Here is a 6,000-nt window from a genome sequence, read left to right as displayed (position 1 = left end):
AAATAAATAATAAAAAAAGTTTCTCGAATAGAATCGCTCATTAAAATATTGTTGTTGTTTTGAAATACTTTTCCTGTTGTGTGATGATACAAGAATAAAATATATAAAAAAATTCAATAATAATGTGGAGGAAACAAAAAGTTTTCCTGCAAATTTGTATTCCTGTTTTGTTTGACTTGATGGTTGGAAAAAAACCTCAAAATAATTATCTCAAAACCGACCACATACGGTTTGTGTGTGTGTTTGTATATATCTGTGTTATGATATATTAAACATCCAAAAAATATTTTGTAAATTATTATCAACTAGAACCAATATCTAATATAAATTGAATATTGAACAACAATTAGCTGAATAAGTTTGGAAATTGAAAGTCAAAAAATTCAACCTTCAAAATCTGAATGATGATAATATATTTTTCCCCTCATTATAATTAGCAACAGAATCTATTTGAAATGTTAAAATCAACTTGAATCCATGTTGATGATAACCATAACTTTTATTTTATTTCATATCTCTTATTTACAAAAGGTCTGGGTCAATGTAATCTGGAAATTTAGCATTTATTACAAAAGATAAATAAACAAATAAAATCAATATTCACCTGGTTCTTCTTCCAAACCAGGGAGTCCTTCATCTACATCCCAGAGAGTACCTCTTACTCCCCGATCCTTACATACAATCTCGAATGTAGATTTCAAAGAACTATATTGAATAAATGCCATAATTTTTTGTTAATGCCCAACATTTGCATATATTTATTATTGTATTTAGTCACTAAGCCATCCCATGATAGCACTACATGATAACCATAATAATAATAATCATCATCATAAACAAAAACAACGGCAAAAATACTTGGTAAAAGCGAAGCAGGAAAAAAATTACAATGATAATTAGACAGAACAATTTGAAATGATTAAAGTAGAAAAATAGAGGGTTTGTTAAGGATGTTACATTCTTATTACTTACATTATCATCATTATATCTTTTATTATTGTTGTATGGGATAATTTCAATGATCCATTCGTGTGTGTGTTTGTGTGTCTGTCCGTGTAAGTGTGCATGTGACAGATGGTCAATCGAATAAAGCAGAATAAGAAGAAAAAGAAAAAAAAATTGTTATATGGTTCCAATAATAACAATAATAATAATAACATCACTAACAATAATGAAACAAGTCAACTACAGGCAACAACAACATTTGGTAGGTTTTTACTATCGTTTCAAAAAAAACGAATGAAAAAAAGAATCAACCAACGAATCTATCTGAAAAGAAAATTTCAGAATAGGTTCAGAGGTTATTATACTATGTGTATGTATCAAGAATTTAGTTTCGCTATCACCACTCTTCTTCATTAAGGGGATTTGATACTTTGGATTATTCGTCGGTTTGATTTGAGTTTTTTGTTGTTGTAATTGTTGTCGCTTTTCTCATGGTATCGATTTGAATTGTTGTTGTCAACAAAACTAACAGAATATAATGATTATAACCATCAATGTTTATTGTTGTTGTTGTTGTTATCCATTCAAATTAATCACAATGAATTCCTAGAAAAAAAGAAAAAACATATAACGACCAGTTCAAAGTTGTAACAACAACAAAAAACAACATTTAACAAATCAAAATCAATTCATTTTTTTCATATGCAATATAAATAATAATAATAATAATAAAAACATGGGCAATAAACACTATTAGTTTATTGAAAAAACCGGTATTATTATCATACATTAGGTTTTTCATATGAAAAAAAATGAATATTAGAAAATAAAATTAATGATTTACATGGATGATCATCATCATCATGGTTCTTAATACCAAAATAATTAAAAAAACAACAACAACAACAACACATTGAAACTTTCAAACGACACATGGCCATTATTGGCCATTTTTGACAACGATAACAATTTTATCCAGGGGCCCTTAAGGCTTATGATCAAAATTTTTATTTTCGTTTTGATGAACAACAACAAATGTGATATATTGATTGCTATATTGTTCCAGAAATTGGTTTGGTTCGTTTGAAATTTGAAAAACAAAACAAAAAGAAATTTTGAAATCGGATATTTGGTCATGTCGATAAAATAGAATGAAAACCGGTGGGAGAAAGACAACAAAACAAAACAAAAAACAAATTTTGATCGTAAAATTCAAATTTTTTTCTCTTTCTTTATTTTTTTATATAGTTTTTTTTATCAATCAATCGTTTCACAATCTAGAAAATCTATAACACAATATCCGGGAAAACGACTATGGCTAACGGGGAATCAAATTGCTGAATTCCACTTATCAAATGATAATATTCATTGCCGGTAATGCCCAAGAGATTTTGTGTAATGATGAAACAAAACAAAACAAAAAATATTTCAATTTCAATGGATCAACATTAATTCTTTTAACATACAACAACAACAGCAACGATGATGATGATGATGATGACATGCGACTAATTATTTTTTCTAGGCAATTCCACAATATATAGAGCACATAAGCTTTTACGTTTGTATGTTATATAATCTAATCGTAATTGAGTTTTTTTGTTGTTTTGTTTTATCTCTTTTTTTTGATATTTCTAGACACATGATTGTGTCCGACCGAAGAACCGGACGTCAACACCCAATAAAACATTATATAAAAAATTTTGTTTGTTTAATACTGGTTGTGTTTGGTTGTGTTCGGCTGTCAAGTTCAATTATCCATAACCCTGCAGCCAGGTTCTGCAGTCGTGTTATGGTCGACGTTATACCGACGCCCAATTTACCCGAAAAAAAAGAAAGAAAATGAATGAAATCAAAAGAAAGAAAAAACAATTTCATAGTGTCATAATGATCAAACAAAACATAAAAAACCGTTGTTTTTCGGGTTTTATTTTATTCCATTCTTTATTGTTTTTGTTTTTTTTGTGTTCCCATTTTAATTTTCAACATTTTCATTGCAAATGGTTGGAAGGTTTTTTCATTCATTCATTCATTCATTTATTCCTTATGTTCCATATATGATCATACACAGTCAGATAATAATCATTGAATGTAGAAATATTAGAAACAAATGAAAATTGAAAATAAAAACTGAAAATAGATTTACATGATGATTATTATAACCAAGAATTTTTTTTTTTTTGAATTTCAATTTGATTATTATGTCCAAACGAATTTCATTGTTGATGATGATGATGATGACAAGTCATACCACTTGAAATGTATTCACTTCAATTTTTATGTAATAATAAATATCCAAAAGCTAATTTTTTTTTGGCTGTATGACCAGCATGATTATTGCCAAAATTATTATTATTATTATTGTTGTTTTTGTCTTGTTTTTAATAATAGAGTTTGATCCAGAACAAGTTCAAAGTGCAAATATCCACCCACCCACATCATATATTATAAGATTTGACATATGATAAGCAAATGTGATGATGTGTGATGGTAGCGTGCACGTTCAATCAATTTTTGATCGAAAACAACAAAACAAACTATGTTAACACTATAGTTGATTAGTCAAGGACTATTCTATGGTCATCTTCGTGAATCATGGAACATAAACTTTGACATGATAATTTGTATACTATTCAATCATTCAACAATGGAATCTGAATCAAATTTTGTTCGTTGTTGTTGTTACTGTTACTAGGAGTAAAGTGGGTAATTTTCTTTCTTAATTATGCAATATTTTCATGCAAACAAAACAAAGAAAGGAAATCCTGAAATCGAATTGATGAATAGCCCTTCAAGTGTGGATTTATTTAAAGAATCAACAACAAAAAAAGAGACGTCCCATTTCAAAATAACGAATAATAATAAGTTAATTTTGAAAATCATTTTATGGTGAAAAGAAAATAAAGAAAATTCAATCAAATCATAGATCAAATGAAAGTTTTCGACTTGGATTCGACATTATTACTATTCATGTGAATGAATCCAATAACAACAAAAAAAGTCAAGCCTAATCCATCAAGATGCTATCAAATGAAATGGCGATCAATCTTCAAAGTTGAAAAAAAACGTGAACAAGTATACAAGCAAACAAACAAAAAAATGGAGTGAAAAAGAAAAAGAAAAAGTTTTTCCATCATACATAAATCGTAACATATCCGTATCGGTTCGTTTCGTTTCGTTACGCACAAAATTTGGATTCAGTTACGAATTCATCGAATAACATGGTAGATCTCTCACTCTCTCTTACTTTCATTTTCTTCATTTAATTCTATTCAATCACATTCCGAATTGTGTGAGAATCGTTTCTTTTTTTCAGCGAACGAAATGACATCCCACATAATCATACTATAGCCTAAATATCAAAAAAAAAAAAAGAAAAAATGCGAAAAGATTCAATCTTTTTTGTTCATCATTTTTCCGTCGAAACAGAAATGAAATCGGAAAAATCAAAGAAACAAATGTATACATAAAGTCTGTCAAAGTCACATCCATCATTGTTATTGTTTCATTGAATCACCATAATAATAATAATAATAAAGTTTTCAATGAAAATACCAAATCAATAATAGTGAGAAAAACCAAGAGAAATAAGTAAACCACATCTTAACCGAATTGTAAGACAAAACGAGAAAAAAAAAACAAAAATTGACGAAAAGAAATTAAAAATGGATTGCCATGTCCATGAAACAAACAGCCTGATGATCCAATAGCCAAATAGAATTACATTTTTCATTATGTTGATCCATTACCATTTGATTTAATTCGAATGAAATATACATTTATATATGACCACCAATGGTGAATTACATACATTTATTATTATTTTATGAAAAGGAAAAAAAACCAATCCATTTCAATCCAATCCAATCCGATCCAATCCATCTTATCTTCGGACAACAACAACTAAACAAAAAACAAGATGAATAATAATTTCAACAGCAACATTAAACGATGATGATGATGATGATGTATCAAAATCAATCATTACATCAAGATGAAAATGCAAGAAAAAAAACGGAAATCATATTCAAAAAAAACCGAAATAAATTCATAACATTGAATAGGCCTGTCGCAATGTTCACAAAAAAGCAAAGAAAGAAAAAAATAGGAAATTCTGAAAATAAAAGATGAGAAATTGGAAATGAAAAAGAAAAAAATCAATTTATCATTATCAATTCCAAACACATCATACCATTATGAATTTGTGATAAAGTGAAAGGGGCAAAGACAATTCAGAATGAGTTAAAGGGGAAAAAAGAGAAAAGAAAAACATTGAATTATCCGATAAACAGAATAGACAGAATGGATAAAAATATCAAAGTTTCGAAGAAACTTGTATCAATGTGTCTGTGTGTTTCGATCTTTTTATTTCTGGTTGATCTAAAAAAACTTTGAATTCCAACTTTGAAAGAATTCCAAAAAAAAAAATCCAAGAAAAATAGCATCATTTTCTCTTATACACATAAATCACTGGTAAAAGTTTTATTTGAAAATTGAAAATTTAGATGCAATGAAAAGCAAAATATAAAGAAAAATCATGGTGAGAAAAAAACAAACAAACAAACATAGACATTTGAAATGGTTAGATTTTTTTTTCTCTTTTCATTTCTTTTCGTTATGAGAATCATTGGTAAGAATCGATTGCAGTCAAATTTAAATCGATTCTGTCACAATAATAAAATTTGATTGAAATTTAAAATTTTCGTTTTTTTGTGAGGAAAAAAACCAACGAGAAATTTTCGATTTGAAAATTTTTTATAATCAAAATGAATGATTGGAATAGAATGCGAGAAAAAAATTGATGACTATTTAAGTTTGTTCGGAAAGCTTTTTTTTCTCATCATATTTATCAATTTTAATGCATAAAATTCAAGCTGAGAATATAACCGTTTGAATGATTAAGTTGTTTCGATATTCAAAATTCAACTGAAGAAAACAAAACAAACAACAAAAACCGATTCAATAATAGACTATTGACTAATAATACATTCATTCATTCATTTATGCTGACTTGGCAATTGATTTCCTGAACGTAAACACACAGTATAAACCGGA

General features: G+C 27.7%; 1 long non-coding RNA gene across 1 annotated transcript; it reads left to right on the top strand.

Annotated features, from left to right (window-relative positions):
• Positions 1-1,801: 1,801 nt before the first annotated feature.
• LOC142646341 (uncharacterized) lies at positions 1,802-2,911 on the top strand. Its single transcript, XR_012847295.1, has 3 exons — positions 1,802-2,106; positions 2,194-2,510; positions 2,584-2,911. It is a non-coding gene; the product is annotated as an uncharacterized LOC142646341 (long non-coding RNA).
• Positions 2,912-6,000: the final 3,089 nt, after the last annotated feature.

Source organism: Dermatophagoides pteronyssinus, unplaced genomic scaffold (genome assembly GCF_027571235.1).
Source record: "Dermatophagoides pteronyssinus isolate colony J.1.1.1.1 unplaced genomic scaffold, Derpt_VIB-CSIC_2022.12 sq0003, whole genome shotgun sequence".
Lineage (NCBI taxonomy): Eukaryota > Metazoa > Arthropoda > Arachnida > Sarcoptiformes > Pyroglyphidae > Dermatophagoides > Dermatophagoides pteronyssinus.
This window is presented reverse-complemented; position numbering and strand designations above follow the sequence as displayed.